At 48.2% G+C, this 19728-nt stretch overlaps 1 protein-coding gene across 1 annotated transcript in view; it reads right to left on the bottom strand.

Annotated features, from left to right (window-relative positions):
- The window catches only part of BCL9 (BCL9 transcription coactivator), a 57148-nt gene extending 37646 nt beyond the window's left edge, over positions 1-19502 (bottom strand). The window contains exon 1 of the mRNA XM_050971827.1: positions 19406-19502. The gene's annotated coding sequence lies outside the window, so the exon portion shown is untranslated. The remainder of the gene's footprint in view (positions 1-19405) is intronic.
- Between the last annotated feature and the right edge of the window lie 226 nt (positions 19503-19728).

Below are 19728 nucleotides of genomic sequence, written 5' to 3'. Positions count from 1 at the left end.
CACAGCTGAACTGCAATAACAGACTGCATGAATGTTCCTGGTCCATCTGAGCACAAAATCTGCCAGCTTATTTTAAATACTACTGGGCTATTCCCCAGCAGGAATACATCTGCTGACAATACCTGCCTTGTAGGTCCTGAGAGACACCTAGGACAGCATGCTTCTTTCCATCTATACCCTTTTATTTCAGAGCATCCATTTAACAAGCCAGCTGGTGCTGCACAAGGGACCAGCCTTGGTAACGGAACTCTGATGGGACACTCCCTGTGCCTTGACTTGCTTACAACATGGGCTGTTCCTACACACAACCTGCAATTTTTGCCCACCCTCTCTGTCAAACCAACACAAAATTAATGCCAGCAGTCCATCCAGCATGCAAGAAATTCAGGTAACTCTGTGTGCATTGTCCTTAGAAATCACTTGCATTTTTGGTAATTGCTTTTATCTGAGCATCCAGCATCAAAGAGTGTAGCAAGAATCTCCCATAAATATTTAAACGCTGAAGCACAAATACCTTCCACTTCAGAATCCGATAACAGATTGCTGCTACTCTGTCCAGTGACACAACTTCACCCTGCCGGGATCCCACGCAAGTCAGCTGGCTTCCTCTTCCAAGTCCTTATTTCCCCCATGTGCAGAGAGTGAAGTGTCCCCTGGGTGTTCCTGCTCATGGTGGTGTATATGATGTTCAAAACTAAGATGATAATGAGGAAGGAGAGAAGAACTGAGCCTTAGGATGGTGGCTTCTGAAAGTCACAGATGAGAGGAAGAAATAAGAGTTGTTCTAAGACCTGATCACTCCAATTGTTTCCATTAGGACAAAGTTTCCCAGGCATTTACTTGAGTCATCCTTACAAAGCATCTCCCAAAGAAAAGGGTTTATGTTCCTGGCAACGTGTTCCAAAAAACCACGTCCCCAGCTCCCTGCTGCCATAAGCAAGCACAACTCCAATGATTTCAATAAAGCTGCACTTTCTGTGGCCCTAAGGCTATAACACTACAGTAAACAAAGCCAAATTCCATAAGCCAGATGCTTTAAGGTCTGAATCCAAGTCTTCAACATCTTACAGATACGATCCACCAAAAGATGGCTGAACCCACACCATCAGCTCGCTCTCACTGAGGTGTTTCAGCCACCAGGAGAACACGGACCCCAGGGCCTCATCCTGGGGCACAGAAATGGCTGCTGGACACCACCCCCCTCCTTGAAAGGGCAGTGGTACCTCAGTCCTCTGGGATCTGTGCTGGGCCAGCACTCCCAGCCTTTCTGCTGAGTCCTCTGCCCTCTCCAAAAAGAAATCCCTGTTCCCCACTCTAGTGGCCACAAGGTTGAGTTTGAGAAATGAAATCCAAAACCAAATGACCTTACAACATCAGCTGCTTATCACTCCGGTCTCTTCATCTCCCCACCGTAGAGCTTGTTTTCCCTTTACATCTAAAATATCCCAACAAATGCCACTCAGTCCAAGGAGGCTTGGACTCAAGGCTCCTGCCAGATTATGTGGGATCCACTGGCACACAGTGAAAGCAGACCCATGGCTCAGTTAGATGACAATGCACATCCTGGAGTAATGAGGATGTTATGCAGGATAGTTGTGCAGGACTGAGTGAACACAGCAAATGAATGGTCTTTCCAGCTTCAGAAGTGGTCCCTAAAGAGCAGCAGTAAGGGACTCTGGCTTGATAGTATAGTCTGGGGAATGTACTGCCCACAGCTCCAGTGAGTAATGCTGAAAATCCATAGGCAAAAGAAACATTTTAAAGGAGGAGGAAAATCTACTTGAAATCAATACTGTGAAGGTCTCTAAAAGGAAACACTCTGCAAAAAAGGACACACTTGCCACATATGAATCTTTAATGATATCTTGTAGTTTTAACAAAGCATTAAAACCCAAACAAACAAAAATAAGAAACCCCAGTTGCTGTAATACACCTGAGAGAGCAAACATCCTCACATGGCAAAATATGATTTTCACACCTGGTAAATGAAATAACTCTGCTTCATCCCAAGGCCAGGGTTAGGGTCTAAGGTGAGCTGTTAATGGAAGGTTAGAGACCACAAAACAACCCTTCAGGGAGCACCTTTCAGATGCTCTTTTCATGTACAGCAGTACACAGTAATCAGAAGGCAGTGGCACCACACACTGAAGTCCCTGTCCCTGACAGTGGTTCTAACTGTGCAGTCACCAGTTGATAGCTTGGATTAAGCTAGCCAGCCAGCTCGCATGCCCATGCTCCTCTGACTCAGGAGAAGGCTCATGTTCTTGTAAGAGCAATCCTGTATTCTTTCATCTCCCTCCTGGCATGCCTTCTGCAGCACACCAGGGTTAACCACTCACCCTCTTCTCTCAGATGAAGAGTGAAGCTGCAGAGCTGAGACAACAAACTTTGCAACCACATACAGCTAAAGCCTTTGCACCGTTAAAAGAAAAGTAAGCACAGAAAATCAAGGAAAATCCTGATCACAGGCCATGCTGGTAGGAACCCAATGACATTCAGAATCTGTCCTGTATCAGCATGCTAGACTGCTGGATCCAGGCAGGATGGAGACACAATTTGCCAATCATTCAGGAACATGAGAGAAGTGAGGCCTGTGGGGAGCCAACAAGCCCCAGAGGTACATACAGATATTTACAACAAAAAAACCAAATGGAATCAGCAAGAGGAAGAAGCACAGAGAAAAACACTACATGAACTAGCACCAACCAAGACACATGGCCTAACAAGACGCTTTAGAATATCTGGCTCCATAAATTAGACTGTGATTCCCAGATCTTTAGCACCAAGCTCCTGCTGATTTCTGAGTATAAAGGGGATGTTTGTCACTCCCAAGATCAGACGCCAGCTCGAATGCCTTTCAAGAAGTACACAGATGAGCATGTTCCTAGGGAAGAACAAGCTACAGCTGAGCCTTCAATCGAGCACAAGGAGAACCTCCTGCCCACAGACAGGAAAGTGGTAACCTCCTTCACTTCCTTTGTGGCTTTAACCTAAACCACAACTCCTCCCTTTGGGTTAGAAGTCTCTTCCACTCATTCAGATGTTTGTCAGCTTGTCTCTCTAATATCCAGCATTCGTCACTGCCACATAAGGAAAAAAAACCCAGCTCTCTTCTTTTTTTCTCTCTCCCACACCCCTTTTACAGTTTCTTCCCTAAACAAGAATGGCTTCAATGCATGGGAAAGCAAGTCTAAACTACAGCTCTTCAGGCACAGGCACAGAAATTAGCAATTGCAACATGAGGGGGCAGGGAGAAAGGAGACGTTGGCATACAGGCTACACCAACATTTGGGAATGCTGGCAGTGAAGAAACATTGCTGCCAGCAGGAAGAGTGGTGCCAAAATAACTCACAGGGCTTTTCCATGAGTGCAAGCACTCTTTCCCAGCCCAGGGTGCAACATCCCTCCTGCTACCCAGGAGAGCTTCAGAGCATGGATGAGGTGCTGGAAGCGAAGGGCAGAGAGGGATGAGCACAGGGAAGAGCTGTGGTGCCACTCGGGAGGCCCTCTCTTTGTCCATGCATAGGGAGGTGAGAAGAGGCCCCATGATACCCAGTGTGGGGCAGGGGAGGCTGCAGCTCCCCCTCGGAGATCCCATCATCTGCTGAATCGAGGTTTAACGATGTGACAAACAGTGGCTCCCACCCAAAACACTCCCGGTCCAGAGGCTTAACCTCATGATATCCAGGTGATACCGAGCTTTTTAGAGACAGCTGAGCCTTGTGAAAGACTTGAGCAGTTTTTGGAGCAGGCATTTTTTGCTACGTGCCTTTACCAGGTAGTTAGAGAGGTATTCAGTGGGAAACCTCTCCCACAGCTCCCATTGCAACACAGGACCGGGCAGGCACACGGTGCTGGGTGATGCGGTCACTCCCTCGCCACCTGCCACTCCCAGGACAGTTCAGGACTACGTGGTGTGAAAGAACAAGCTTTTTATTCCTTCAAGATTTTCAGAAATTTTAAATAACTGTTCTATATCTGATCAGGTTAAAAAAAAAAAAAAACACAAAACGAAAAAGTAGTTTTCAAAATTTCTACCTAGAAACTGACTAAATGAATTAAATGCAATGTTTCATTTTACCTTCTTGAAATGTTTCATTTTGACAGCTTTAAAATTTCTCTCCATTTTTTTTTCCAAGATGAAAAACAAAACTGGAGTCAACTTTTCCTGAAAATAGCAACAATTCTGGCAAATCAGCAATTTTCTAAGAAAAATTATCTCTGGAGAAAAATCCTAGCAAAACCTAGTTCTGTTATTTCTTCCCAACACCACACAAGAATATGCCTCCACGGTGTAATTCTCCCTTAAGTTTCATAGCAACTCTGATTCAGACATATTGCACACACAGATATTAGAATATGCCTTTGACATCACCAGCACAATGCAAAACAGTGTATATACAATATGGCCAAGCAACGCTGCTATGGAAACCCTTGCTTTGAATTCCCGTGTATGGGGTGTTTAAATTCTTATCCCTAATATTGCTTTAACAGAATTCTGTGTACTTTATTTGCTCAAGTCATCTCCTTCCTTCTGGGAGGACTCTCCCTCCTGGAAAAGAAAGATGTTTTTGTGGGTGAAGCAGAAGGTGATGAGACCTGCACTGCATTCCTGGTGCTGCCACATACACCAGCTCCATGAGCTGCAGCAAGAGAAGTAACTGATCTGTGCCTCAGTTTCTGCAGCTGTAGAATGGAAATAAGATGACGTGTTACTTCGGATGTGACTCGAATGTGCTTAGAAATCCTTTGTGACAGCCAGAGGATACATGCATTCCTATTTGTTACTTTCTGTAGGCGAGGAGTTACTGTCCTCTACAGACCTATGCTGATGATCTCTCTATGTTGGAGAACCAAATCAGGAAGTACAGTCGCCCACTCATGTAGCGAACAGATAAGTAATAAAGCAGCACACTTGCCAACTCCTAAGGAGGTGGTTTCTTAAAAAGACATAGGAAGCTTTCGTGTTTTGATGCTGACTAATTTCAGAAAGTTCCCATTATCACTCTCTTCATTTCAAACTTCTTCAAAAAAAATGTTTACCTGATATTCTGAGGGGTCCTCTGCTAGGAAAGATCAGACCAGCCAGACTGAAGGTAATACTACTGTAAGAGGACTCTGTCCATCTCCTTCAGTTGCCAGGTGCTCCTGGTGGCCCTAGCGGTACCTTCCATGTCCCACCTCAACAAGGAGAGGACACTGCAGCCGGCAGCGGCCATCTGAAACTGTGCCAGCTGCATCCTGGGACGTATGGCACCACCTCCCACAAAATCTGAGCAGAATGTGCAACCTAATAACCATCACCCAGCAGCCAAACTCACCCCTGCAATCCAGTGATCGCAAATGCAGATTAACTCACTTGCATTTGTCTGATGGTGTAATTGCCAGACTGCACATTCAAATGAGTATTTGTTTAACTGTGTGATACACAGATAGAGCTGATACACTTGAGGCCAAATTTACCCCTCTTGTAATTTCCCTAACTCCAGTAGCAATTACTCAAAGGACTAATTTGGCCCACAGTGTTTCCTAGTACATGTGATTCATCATTTCTTTCCTATAACAAAGAATAATACACTGTTTCAATCAGTGGTGATGTCCTGGCCTCCTTGAGGCTGCCGGACTCCCTGCTTAATCAGACATAAAACAAATCACTTGCAGAGGCAGAGGCGTACAAGCATGCTTTAATTACAATATTGTAACACCAATTAGAGATCTATCTAATCGAGGACTCAGTACTTCCTACTCGAGTATTACTCCCATGTTGGGATAATTACTGCTAATTAAGCTTGGAACTAATTAGGCCAAATGATCTCATTTATACCAACATAGATGACTTCTAGGAGTTCACGCACACACAAAAAAAGTCCAAGGGTGATTTTATCATTCCTGGACCCATCAGCACTTCACTTTCAAAATGGACTGTCCTTTCCCAATGGATAATCCCTGCTAGAACTCAAGTCTCAGATCTCAGATGATCACACATTCTCTCAAGGTGGAGAAACACTCTGAAGGCATTTCAGCTGGTTGGCCCAAGTCACTTTCTATTCTAAATGACACAGTGGATTAACAGAATCGTGTCCCATCAGGGCCTGGTTAATTCCAAACCTCCAGGCCACTCACAGAATTATTGTTACAGTCCTCAGTGCACTTAGCCCTATCTACACCCCAGGATAGCTGCACACAATAAGGTTTGCTGTAGGGTGTAATACACTGCTCAGACAATAACTGAAAAATAAAACCCAAAACAACTCTTAAACACACTGAGAGTCACAGGTACTTGTTGAATGATTTGCACCAATTCTGCTCAAAATTAGATAAAATACCACTCAGTAATGGTAGCTCAGCTGTGCTGTAAGTGATGACTGAGGGCAGGAGCTGACTCTGGCTAATGGAGTTACTGTTTGTGCTACAGGACTTCCCATGTTCACAGTGTGACTCCATCTAACACAGTAGGCTTCATAATGCAGTCAGAAAAATAAAGGTCAGCCCATGAAGCTGTGCTTATGTTGTAGTTTCTCCTCCTCCCTTCCAGCCCCAAAATTCTGCACCAGCTCAGCACAGAGATTCTCAGGTTGAAGTGTCACCAAGGCAACTTCCATTTAGACCTGCTCTTGGCTCATGGAAACAAGTCACAAGCAGTAAGGAGGGTGTTCCCCGCCAAATGGTTGAACCTGGTGGGGTAAAACAAACCTTAAAAATAAAACCTTTACATTTTGGGGGGTATTTTGGTGACTATGAGTTAGCTTCTCACCCAAAGACAGTTTGCACCAATGGCATGATTTCCTCCTCCAATATTGGCTGATTTCAGATTCATGGCTGAGTGAAAGAAGAATGCCACCTACCAGAACTGAGCAGTCCCACCTCTCTAAGTGACCGGACATCTTGCAAATGAAAAAAAGGACCAGTATCCAAGAACTAGCTGGGGGCACATATCCTGGTACCCATCTGCCTGCACTATGAACTTCACAAACCTACATGGTCTCCTCTCCCTGGGTACCTCAACACCTCTGCTTTGCCTGTTGCATCTGTAGAGGAGAGGCTGCAGACCAGCAGGTCTGTGTTAACAGACACTACAGGTAACTCAGGAAGGGTTCAGTTACAGTCACTGCACATCCATTCTTCCAAAGCCTGCCTCAAAATCGAGCTTTAAAGGACCCACTTCAAGGTGCAGCATTGCTTCCTCCTTACTTTTGGCTTTTTCTCACCAGCTGCCTTTATTACTCCTAAAGCTTCCTCCTAAACACATCATTTTCTCAGGCTTTCTTGTACCTCAGGCTGGAATCCTGAAGCTGCTGATCCCAGGAATTCACCATTGTCTCCAGGTCTTCTTCCAGCCTGCCCCTTTATCCTCACAGCAATCATTGTTCCCTGGTGAGTCACAGACACCCCCCCCCCCCTTTCTACCCTCCAAATGCCTCCTGAACAATCTTCTCTTTTCCAAAGCCTGTCAAAACTGAGCCCAGCAGGATTCCCTACACCAACCTGACCTGGTTACAATACCTCCTGGAACTGATCCTCCAGCTGTCTGTGAAATTTTTGTAGAAGTGCCACTTCTTTATGCAGCACCATTAGCAGAAGTCTAATAAATAATGCACAGGAATAACACAATCCCCAATAAACAATGTACTGCTTCTCCTATTTTCTTAAGTGAGCAACATGGATCCTAAATCTGATCTCCCTCTCCAGTTGTTACCCAATCCTCATCTTAGCTACCAAACTCTCTCCTCCCTCCCCTAGCAAGCCTGTCATTCCTTTCTTCCCAGCTGCCAGAGGCTTCGCTGCTACCTCTTCCAGCCCAAATACACTGGCAGACATGAATGCAGGCATCCACACAACACAAATGCAAACATCCAGGCATGTCTCAGGTTGCATGCTGAAAATGCACGTTTCCATACACTGCAGTAGCGTATGGAAACACGTGCACAGCCCACTGAATATCATATTTATTTGGGTATCTGCTGGAACCCCTGAAGGAAGAGGTGAGTTGGAGGAGATCTTCTAATGAAAACAAAATCACTGAACCCGAAGTCTGGGCAGTGGTAGATATATGATCAGGGCAGTCTTCAGCAGAAGCACACATTGGGCCCAGGGGGCCTCTGAATGGCTTCTTTAGCGTTAAAAGGGAGGAATTCAGGAGCTTTAGATCAGAAGTACATCCCAAACGGGCATTAGACTCTAATAAATAAGGTGCTTTACACTGACTGAGTGCCAGAAACCTCCCAACATCCTCCCCACAGTCTGCATACAGGCATCTCTACAGTGGCTGGTGGTTTGGATGGCAGAAACCAAGCAAACAATCTCCCCATGTCACAGAGGAGGGAAGGGAAGCAACATCCTGCTGAAGGAACATCAAGCCACAGCCATGACAGAAAGCACCATGAATTTGGTGCTTGGTGTCTGTAGGCACAAAAAGCCTGTTTTCCAGCTCTAATTTGGGATTGCAGTAAATCCTTCAGGACAGGCACTGTCTCTTTCCAGGCTCTGAACAGCACACTGCACAATGGGACTCCAGCCCCATATCAGCACTTCAGCGTGCAGTATACAAATATTTACTGTCACCAGCAGCCTGCAGAAAGAGGCTGTCTCAGATGGACCTCCCCAGGGGCATCTGCAGAGATGATGGAAGTCTGAGTCATTGACCTAAGACCCAGACCTGGGGAGCTCGCTGCAAGTAACAGTTCAGCATGTCCTCCTTCTAGACAGGTTCCCTTTTTTTTCCAAACACTCACTGGTTTGGAGGTTTTAGCACTTTTCTCTTCTGAGCAAATCCCATAACCTTATCCAGAGTCTGCATACATGCAGAGTTGGTAGACAGCCCTGCATGGCCCTAAATGGTCAACCCTGTATTTGAAAACAAGAGGCAAAAAGCACAAAGAAACACATGCAGGCAAGAAATAAACAAATTCTCATTCTCCCAGCACACCAGCCATGGGAAAACATGCAGTGTCCTAGCAGCAAAATGGTAGGAGTGTGGGGATGTTGGCCCTGTCCCCTCACATCCTGAATATCTGGACTGGTCCCAGATCCTTTTACAAAAGGAAAGCAAAGGGGCTGCTGCTTACTGCAGGCAGCTACCAGGTTCATAACCTCAGCCCTCCCAGGAGCTCAGGTTCTTGTTGAGTAAGGCAGGGACACATACCTAAGTCTGAGGTTTAGAAACAAGATGTATTTATTTGTTATTATTTTCAGTTATCTGAGTGCGGTAAAGGTCAGAACACTTATCTTCTGGGTTGGTTCCTGCTCCCACTCATGTGGTTCAAAACCAATTGAATGATTTTCTGCATACTTCTCAGGCAGAAAAAAAAAATCCAGGGGGAATGAAACCTGATACAGGGCATTTTCTAAAGAGGATCTGTGGGAAACAAGGATCCACCGCAATGGGAGGAAGGGCTTGTGGGCATTCCTGGGTACCTCCTCCCCAGTCTCTGTTACACACAATGAAACATGAATAAAGATGACTGAGGAGGCCACAGCTTTTTACCTACATTTTAGCCTCAGCTGATATCAAGGACTGGAGAGCACATTATCACCTACGTGATACTCCCAGAGCTGCATTTTGGGTGACAAGATTCAAGGACATAGCTGCATATCCTGTGGCCTGTGCACTGGCTGCTCCATAATCTCCAAGATTAATTTATGCAAAACATGGGAAGATGTGCTTTTTCCTTTTGCAGTGAATGACTTCATTAACCTTTCAGGAGCTTGCCAATAGTGAAGTAGAAGCAATGGGAAAATCACACTTCTGGGAAAAGGGGACTTCTGCGGTGTAGCTAAGAGCACATACCTGGGAGAGGCCAGAGACCAGCAAATGATGGAGCCTGGTTCAGGAATCTGCTTTCCTTCTCTGCTCTCCCTCACACCCTCCAGTCTGTGCTCTGCTCTTGCAATGGTCCTCCTCCCCTGGCTTCTGACAGCTCAGGGCATGACCACGGAGACAAGGAAGCCAGATGGGAAGGCAAATGAGGCAGAGGGTTTTAGACAGAGTCTGGAGAGAGACCTAGCCCAGAGGCAGAGCAGGAGGGAAAAAGCAGGTAAAACAGGTGAAGCAGGTATGGAGAGGGATAAAAATGGCTGTGGGAAAAATGGGAAAAGGTGCACAGCACCTCACATGAAGCACGAGGGAAATCATCCAGCACGCTAAGGAAGGGTTGGAGTGTTGCAGAGACAGAAGAGAGAAATCAGGAACTGTCTGGTCAGGGGAACTGAGGCTCATGACTTTACTGAGTCTGGGACTGACTGACACCTGGCAGGGGGAAATGTGCTACCCAGGAGTACAGCTAAACTCCACTGGAGGCCAAAAAGTCACCATGCCCTGCTCTGTAGGACACTGGATGAACTTCAGCACATGGCCATCTCCTTGACCTCTTGGTGCCTTGCTGTCAGGAACACCTCATGAGCCCTGATTTGGCTGTTCTCCCATCAGCCTAGATGCAGCCACCTCTCCTCCTACCCTGAGAAAGAGACTTCTCCATGCCATATGTCCCCTATGTGTGAAGAAAAGAGAGTCCATGAAGGGATATAAAGAAACCCACTATTTTTTAATTGCTGCCACTGGGCTTGATCCTTGCATCCAAAATCCTGTCCCTGAAGAGAGGTGGTTAAATACACGGCAACCACCCTGGCTGACTTGGAGGAAACTCTATCCCACATCAGATAGTGGGATCAAGTGGCTCTCTCAGGCAGATGGGAGGGGTTCTCCCTAAGGCAGTGACCCTGTTGTTCCTGTCCTGTTACAACAGCAGGACGCTAAGCACAGGTCTCCCAGGAACACTGAACAGTTGTCTTGACCTGCTGGGCACTGGCTTGTGGGCTCAGTGCAGCTCTCCATCAAGATGCACAGGGCTTCCCAGACCTTTGGTGCTCAGCCTCTCCCTCCTCCATCATGGCTTTCCCTGGCAGAGCATAGGGCTCAGAACTCAGTTGGAAGTGACACATGGGACAGTCATCCTCTCAACAACCACAGATGTCAACAAGCAGCCAGGCACAACACAATCCATGTTTTCAGGACAGAGTGTCTAGAGCCAGGGGGAAGTCAGGGGAATGGCAACAGGACAATGGGACCAGAGAAAGTCACAAGGTCATGTCCAAGGAGGTAAGGTGAATCAGGAGACAACATTTGAGACTACAGACTTCATCAAGCTTCCAGGCAGAAACAAAGTGCTCATACATTAAAGTGACAACCGTGCTGCAGCTCAGAACAGGACTCGAGGCAGCTCCATCCAGAGCCAGCAGCACACACATGGAGGGAGTCTCACCTTGCTCCCTCAGAGGGCAACCCCCACCCTACTGCAACAGGGGGCTGTCCAGCTGATCCCACACCCTGTCCTTCTCCCTCAGGCCCGGACAGCCAACCCTGCCAGCAGCTCCCAGGGACACGCAGCCGGCAGCAACAAAAAGGGGTCCACGGTGCAGACACACATAAGGGAGGAATTTGGAGGATAAACTAGAGCGAAGCGATAGGAGTGTGCGGCGCATGAATAGTGGGGGAGGGTAGAAGATACAGGGTGAGAGAAGAAAATGACATGAACAGAAGGAAGAGAGCTGCAAATAGAAGGGGATATGGAAACAGCAGAGAGAGACAGATTGCAAGAGCGGTGGAAGTAGAGGAGACCTAAAGGGACAGAATATAATAATAACAACTCTTAAAATGAGAGGAAAAGGGGAGAGAGGAGAGGAGAGAGGAAAAAAGGTAGAGAGGAGAAGGGAGAGGGGTGAGGGGAGAGGGGAGGGATTTATGATTTCCTGGAGAGGGAAGACAAATGCCCTGCATGTTTTTCTCCTTAGTTTTCAAAGGTTTTATGGAAGCAGAGTGAAAACTTGTCATCCCCATTTGAAGAAAGGAGGAACTACAGCACAGAGACAGAGAGGCAGTGAATGAGTGAGGTGGTAGAAAGAAGCTTGGCTCCCTACTTTGAGTCTTCCATCAAAGACACGGGTGAAGAACAGTCTAGACTTTCTTTTCCTGAGCACACCACAGAGAATCCACTACTCAAAGATGGCAGGAAGAGAGCCTGCTACAAAAGTAAGAGATAACCCAAAGTAATGAGAGAAAAAGAGGGGTACCTCCTTTTGTATTTTGCCAGCACCACCTAGGTCTCTGAAGACCTCTCTGTGTTTAGATGTATTCAGGGTAAATTAACCTAGAACACACCAAAATGAGCACTGTCTGAGTGCTTACGTGGGGTGCTGCCCACAAGGAGATGTTGCAGTGTGGGTTCAGGTGCTTGCCAACCCTCCGAGCCCACAGCCAGCTGCAAGGAAAATGGAAGGAGGGTGCAGAGGAGGCTGCATGTCGAGGGCTCTGCTCCTGCAATGCTGACTGATATCTTTTGTTTGCAGCTTTTGTTTTTAGGTGTCTAAAATTTATCCTTAATTTGTACCACCTTTGTGTTTCAGCTTCCACTATGGAAAACAGGCTTTTTGTGCCTACAAACAGACACCAAGCCCCCAAGCACACGTACACCCGAACCAAACATAGTTTGTAAGAGCCCTGAATAAACCAAATACCTGGTGCCTGCTTGAACTCCCACATGCACTTGGGCAAACAGAGCTTCCCAATTACTCCCAGCACACAGGAACCCAAAGGATCCAGCATTTTCCTAATCTCAGACAACACTACTTTATGGCTTGCTAGCACAAGAATTGTCTAGGATTCCCTCATCAATGAGTGACGAAGGTCTCTCTGCTATAAATTGAAGTTAACGGCAGGTTGTGTACCTTGTTTGTTTATTGCCAAGGAGGAATGTTTGCTGTGCTGTCAAGTTTATAAAAATATTTCCATGGCTTCAGACAGCTTGGCATTTTTACAGGCAGCTGAGAGAGTGGCTGAACGTACAGATGAAAAATTGAAGAAACATTACTGAGGTTGGAAAAATAATATCTCTTAGCACCATCAAGGTGGCTTAGAAAGGCCAGGGAGGTCAGTGATATTTCTGAATAAAATGCATTTTTTTCCCACCAGGGGTTTCTGAAGAGCTGGCAATAATTAGCATTACAACACCTTTCTGAAGTAGATAACCCAGTGGAGGCCATCTGAGGTTAAAGGACTTGCCCATGATCACACAAAGCAAATCAGAGGCAGAGAAGAGAATTAAACCCAACAGGCTTAGCTTCCATGACCCAAGTCCTACACACCTGGCTGAAGTCCAGATGGAAGGACAGGCATTGTACCAGCTGTGGACTGACTGTCAAGCACAGGTCTTCCCAGGCAGTCTAGCAATTGGGCAAAGAGCTGAGCGACAGGCACCCACCCCAACTTCAGACAGTAATTGTGAAAACAAGTGACAGAAGGCTGGAAAGCAGTGCCTAGTTACCAACCACGGTGCCAAGTGGATTAAATATACATCGATAGATTCAATTACAAAGAGCAGCATGCAAAATGGAAGTGATTGCAGTCAAGGACCCAGGATGGCAAGAAATAACCTCAAAATAAAATCACGGGTTTCAGTAAGAGGAAATCCATGCTTCCAGAACTCCTGGAGAAAGTTCAGCTGTCAGTCCCCAAGGGTACTGTCCCAGGCCACTCCAGGCTGGGAGGGTGCAGTGACACCCAAGCCCCGAGGGCTAGTGAGAAGCCTGCAGGACTCAAGTTTAGTGGGCTGAGAGAGATCCATATCACCCAATGCTGAGCAGCCCTTTGTTATCACTGTCACCAGAGAAGCTGGAGAGTGAAGTGCAGAGAAAGTGAGCTGTTCTCCTGTGTCGTCCCCCCCAGCTGCCTGCATCTTGCTGAGGCAGGGCTGAGGCACATCACTGAGTGAGGAGGAGGAGATCTGCTTCACACTTTGGGAGTCCTGGGCTGGAATATCCAAGGACACCCTTCCCAGCATGGATATTTAGCCTTGCATTCATCTGTGCCCGAATGCACATTCTGTTTTGGGGGGGCCTGAAAGTACTGGATTTGGCAGAAGGTAAGGTCAGATCCTGACAGCACTGACATAGACAGTTCAGTACTCCTCATCTGTAAGGGGAGCAAGAGCCCACTCTGCTCTCCTTCACCCATGCATTTCCCCAGGATTTCAAAGCGTTATGGAATTTTCATTGCAACCCCCCAGCCACCTCCATCCTGGACTTATCACAACACATGCACTGCCATCATCACTAGTAAAAGATTTAATTTCCTTCTTCTTGGAGCAAAAATAGAAAGGATAATCATTCAGCACTCCACACACACAGCTGTCACCTGAAAAATGCAGGTGAACACAGTTAAATACAAAGGCAAGTACAATCTCAGACCATTTTTTGGTACCTGGAGAACTAGACCAGCAGTATTTTGCATGCAAGATTACAGGTCTGTGTGTAGTTGCATTTTCACATTCCATTACTGCAATTGCACACAGCCAGTTACGTGCCCTAGCAGCAGCTTACAAAAGCAATTGCTGCTAAACATACAAAATCCAGCCCCCAGATGCACACGCGCAAGACTAAAAAACTGGTCCTTATTTTTCTGCCACAGAAAAGATGTATACTTGCTGGCTGTGCCTGCTCCCTGTGCAAACAGCACACCAGCATATTTCCTTGCATTTGTATGTTGAGCCACATATTCATTCAAGCTTTGCAATAACCTCAAATGCATACAGCATTTTGCAATTAGAAGCATCCCAAAAATGCAAAAAAGGCCCCAGTTTTTGCATAAAAAAATTCTTCTCCCAGCAAGCAACTGTAACCACCTCTCCAGCCAGAATGTACTGTCTGTTTAAGGCTCCAGAGAACACAGTGCTTACCCTTTAAGACAGTAAGAGATGAATACTTTTTTTCATTTAAACTATAGGGAGTTTTACCTAGATAGACTGCAATTTCCTGAGCTCAAATCTGGCAAAGTGCCCAGGGCTAAGACCACTCCCCCTTCTTCTTTTGGCAAAAATTACCATGGCGTCTTTAATAGTCAGAAGTAGTTTTTAGGGTTTTGTTTTCACAAAAGATGCTGAGAAAAACCCAGTTGCAAGCAAGCAAGCAAGCAAGCAAGCAAGCGTACTGCAGAACTTCTAAGAACTAGACTGATGTTCGACATCTGAAGAGTACTATCCCCAAATACTCTACCCAGGGATGGTTCAGTTCTGAGTCACAGGGAAGTGGACTGAATCACAAAAAGCCATTCCTGCTAACTGCTCCCACCCCCCCACCCAGCCCAAGTTTACAATCCAAGCAGTGACCAGGTTGAGGTTAGCTTGGGAAAGCTGATGAGATCACAGTCTGGGGAGATACAGCCTCAGACAGCCTCAAGATTCTGTTAACTGGCTCCTTGTTTTGCGTGGAGACACGGACAGCAGTGGTTCCACCAGGTTTACCATATGTTTATAATATTGTTGTTATGGGAATACATGTCCAGTCCATGTCACTGGCAAGTTGTGCTGTTTTCTGCTGGAAGGACAAAACAGAATTCATGGTCCAACAGAGTGCCCAGTGCGCGCATACTTCGAGCAGAAGTTACCGTCGCGTGAGTCACGCTCGGTGCAAAACCACACGCTTTGTCTGTGGGCTGGTGTGCGAGCCACTGTGGTGTCTGCACACACACACACACACACACACACACACACAGACACACACACACACACAGCCCTTTGGGGTGCTGGGCAAGCATCACCCCATCTCACAGACTGCAGCAGGAAGCTCCACACCAGCTTTAAGGCAATTTGCCTAAGGCTGCCCATCAGATCAGTACCAGGACCTCAAGTTCTGTGCGACCTCCACGTGTGATGGCCATTTCTCACATGGGACAAGTGAAGGATAAAGCAGAGCCTCAGTTAGGGTCACAGATCTGCATCATATAGAAAAAATATTCGCTTCCCCACATGTCCCAAAATGGTGTTTAGGGCAGTGAGTTGGCTTATGGGACACAGGAGTTACATGTTTGTGTGTGAGAGACTGCTGTCAAAACTAGGGTGCCTGGGCTGTCTGCACCCTTAGGCACAGGGCAGGGAGCACCAGTGGTGCTCCCATCTGCAGTGGCTCAAGTGGCTCTGCCATGCAGAAGCAGCATTGAATAACTAACTGCTGAGGAGAAATCTGTTGTCTGACAGCCCCCAACAAAATTCAGGCTGAAGGAGTGAAATACATTTTGTTTACTGCCAGCCCCACCAACTCCTGAGCTGGCACTGAAGACCTCTGAAGCAAGAGCAGCTGACTGGAACAGCACAGCACCAGTTCAAAGGAAAACCGATTTACCCATTTAGTCTCCTTCCAGACATCAGCAAACAGCATAAGAAATGGCCAACTCCCCTCCCCGCCTCCACCCCCCCCCCAGCCCTGACACGTTGCCATTTTCTGTCCCCGTCTCCATGCAGCTCGTCACATCCCATGCCGCAGTTGAGGAACGCCGTGCAGGGTTTAATTGTGCACACGTTCTCCGGGGAAGGGCGGCATGGGATGTCCACAAAGGAGCGGAGGCAGGAGGCCAAGGCTGGTTATTGGCCTCGAGTCATACTTGCTGATTGGCGCGTCAAGGATTTTAAAGTGCATAGCTGATCAGATCAGCAGCTTGTCCTAGAAGGAGAAAAGTGACATAAAATATGCACAAGCCTTCCTTCTGTCCTGACAGCAGGTTGAGTTTTCAGATGATGTGGAAACAGCAGCCTGCTCTCCTCCCCCCAACATGGTCTCCTCTCCTGCCTTTGCTGCAGCGCTGCTGGCTTGTTCCCGACTCCAGAGACTCTGCTCCCTCCCCAGCCTTCGTGCCGAGGCTCAGACTCTGGCCAAGGGGCTCCATGCCACTGTTTTTATGCCCACTCAGCCCTTGGCCTTTCTTCTCAGCATGCCAAGCAGGGGCTCATTAGTGTTCCCTGTTGTTAAGCCTTTGTGGCTCAAGCCCGTCCAGTGCCAAGCTGGAACAGAAAGGCCATCAAATCCCCATCCAGGAGGGTGCAAAACTTCCCTGTGCTGCCCAGCTGGAATTCAAACAGGTGATCCTGGATAAAGGTAGAGTGTGCACACGTGCGATCTGCATGTGTGGGAACAGCGTGTGAGCTCTGCCTGCAATGAGCTGGTGCTGCTTCAGCTTCCTCTCAAAGAGAGTGACTTGGGTTACATTAGACCTGAGATCTGCCCTCTGCATGTGCATGTAACACTGAATTTTTGCCTCTGAGATACCTGTGGTATGTCCCTGCTCCATCATGGGAATGCTGCCATGAATGGAAAAGCTAAAACACGTCAAATACTGGTTTTAAGTCTCAGCCACCTCACGTGCAGTTGGTGCTATCACAAAGTTGGCTGCCATATACTACTGCTACCAGGCTGAGGGAACAAACTATCCTGTAAACTGAGGAAAACAACGAGAGTTGGGCCATGTCTGTGCAGGAACCATGCTCACAACATGTGCACATTACCCCTCAAGAGCAAGGATGTGCAACTCAAGCAGGTGTGTTTGCACAAACTTGCTGTTTCCATGTCTGTGGAGGTGTTGGGTGCGTGGAAACATCAATAAGGCAATAAAGGTTTATTTCATCCCCACACTTCACAAGGGACAGATGACTTTCTCCTTGCTATTGTTAGAATCCAGCAAAATAAACAGAAATTTACAAAGATATTTTAACAGAAGGCCCCTCTAACCCCTCTACCATAGAAGCCACCTATGGAAAAGGCAAGCCATATGCTCTCTCCTCATCCTCCCAAATGCAATTCTTGCCCAAGTCACAATTACTCCAGCTACAGAAATCTCTTCCCCTCACCAAATGCCCCAAACTCCACTAAGTTAGAAAACTCAACCTCTGTGTTCTTCCATACTGGAAAGTCCTGCTACATCACACTTAGCTTAGCTGTGCTTTAGCCTTGCCCGTGCCCTGATTCAGTTAAGGATTTCCCCTTTTTTCAAAGCCCTCCAAGGAGACAGTCCAAGGTCTTCCTTAGATATCCTTCCTCCCTGCTCCCCCATCTGTCTACATCCCCTCTCCACGGATTTTCTACCCAGTTTCAGAACCATAGGTCCTGGAGCAACCTCCTTCTTCTCCCCAGGTCCAGCTGCCTAGAACAGGCATTTTTCCTCCCTACCTCATTGCCTGACAAGTCTCCTTTCAAACATGATCTGATACTTCTCCCCCTCCTGTGATGATAAGTCTCAGAGTCTCCCTCCCTGCTTCTCACATACCTCCATCACTGGACTGACTGTAAGGCATGTGGGATAAAGGTATCATGGAAAACGTTACAGCAAATCACAGGGGTTTGCTTTGATTCTTTTCCTGCTTATTTATTTATTTATTTTTTGAAGGGAGGTAACAAGTCAGAGAGAAGCTGGCTGAGATTTCTGCCGTGCATTTTTTTTGCAGCAGCAAGATCCTCCATCTTCCTTGCTGGATTGAATAGGGTCTCAGGACAATTTAGACTCCCTCCCCCATCTCCCATTCCTGCTCATATTCTTCAACACATGATGCTCTCCTCCCAGCGTTGACTGGGAAAGCACATATCCTCACTCTCTCCCCCTCTTCCAGCTCCTGCCTCGCATAGGTTGTGCCAGGACATTAGGATGACGAACATTTGTGCAGCTCAGAATCTTGTAGGTTATTTTTTAACAAAACAGCTAGAATCAATGAAACCTGAACGATGGCACACGACAAACTTAAAAGACCTCGTGAGGATGCACCTAGCATTTCGGGAGGCTTTCTGTGTCTCATAACACAAGGAAAAAAATATCCCTTCAAATTTAACCAAAGCCAGTACCGATACTGTGATAAGCCCGGGTGTGAGTAGCAGGAATTTTCTCCCCTTTGCTCTTTTTTTTTTTTTTTTTTTGGCTCTTGTACATTATCACCTCACCAACAGTAGGATAACAGCTACAAAACCTCCGGCAAGAGAGCAAGCAAGCAGGCTTCACGTTGCTGCTCTCACGCCGAGCTCGATATTTACTTGCTGATAAACGGCAACTGTAAATACATCTCGTCTAATCTCCCGACATCCAGGAGGGAAAAAACATCTCCCATCCCCGCGGCGATCTGCCTGGCTCCGGAGGCAGCGGGATGGAGGGCTGACAAAAGACCCCGGCTTTCCACCCTCCCCCGCGGGGCTTCTCCCCGCCGCGGGGCAGCGGGGTCGGCGGCCGCCCCGGGCTCTCCCCCCGGCCCTTCCTCGGCTCGCCGCCCCCATAAAAGCCGCCGGAACAGAAGCCAACAGGTGGAAGGCGCTTTTTGTCCCTCCCGCGCCCGGTCCCGGGATCCCCCCGGCCGGCGCGGTCCCTCCCCGCGCCCCGCCGACGGGGGCAAACCGAGCCGGGGGGGAAACTGAGGCACGGCGCCGCGGCCGCCGCAAAACTTTCCTCCGCCGAGCCGGGGCCGTCGGGCAGCGGCCCGGGGCTGACTGCGGCACACGCGGCCGCTCCGCGCCGCCGGCGGCCGAGCCGGGGGAGCGACGGCGGGCGGGGAGCGGCCCCGGGGGCGGCGGCGCCGGCTCGGAACCCCCGCCCGCGGCCGGCGCTTACCTGTCTCAGGCGGCCAGGGCGCGGGGCGGCATGGCGGGGGCGGCGGGGAGCGGGCGCTGCTGTGCCGGGCGGGCGCTACGGTAGCACCGGGGCAACTCACGGGGAAGCCGTGCCGGGCCTTTTGTCTGCGCGGGGCGGCGGGGCGGCGGGGCCGCCTCCCCCCGCGGGCGCCGCGGCGCTTGGTACGGCCCAGGCATTCATGCCAAGCGGCTTTCACACATGGAGGCTTGTCTCCAGCGGCTGCTGACAAGCCACAAACAAGGCGGCCCCCTCCCTCCTCCTCCTCCTCCCGCCTCCCGCCTCCCTCCTCCTCCTCCGCCGGC

Source organism: Serinus canaria, chromosome 1, assembly GCF_022539315.1.
Source record: "Serinus canaria isolate serCan28SL12 chromosome 1, serCan2020, whole genome shotgun sequence".
Lineage (NCBI taxonomy): Eukaryota > Metazoa > Chordata > Aves > Passeriformes > Fringillidae > Serinus > Serinus canaria.
This window is presented reverse-complemented; position numbering and strand designations above follow the sequence as displayed.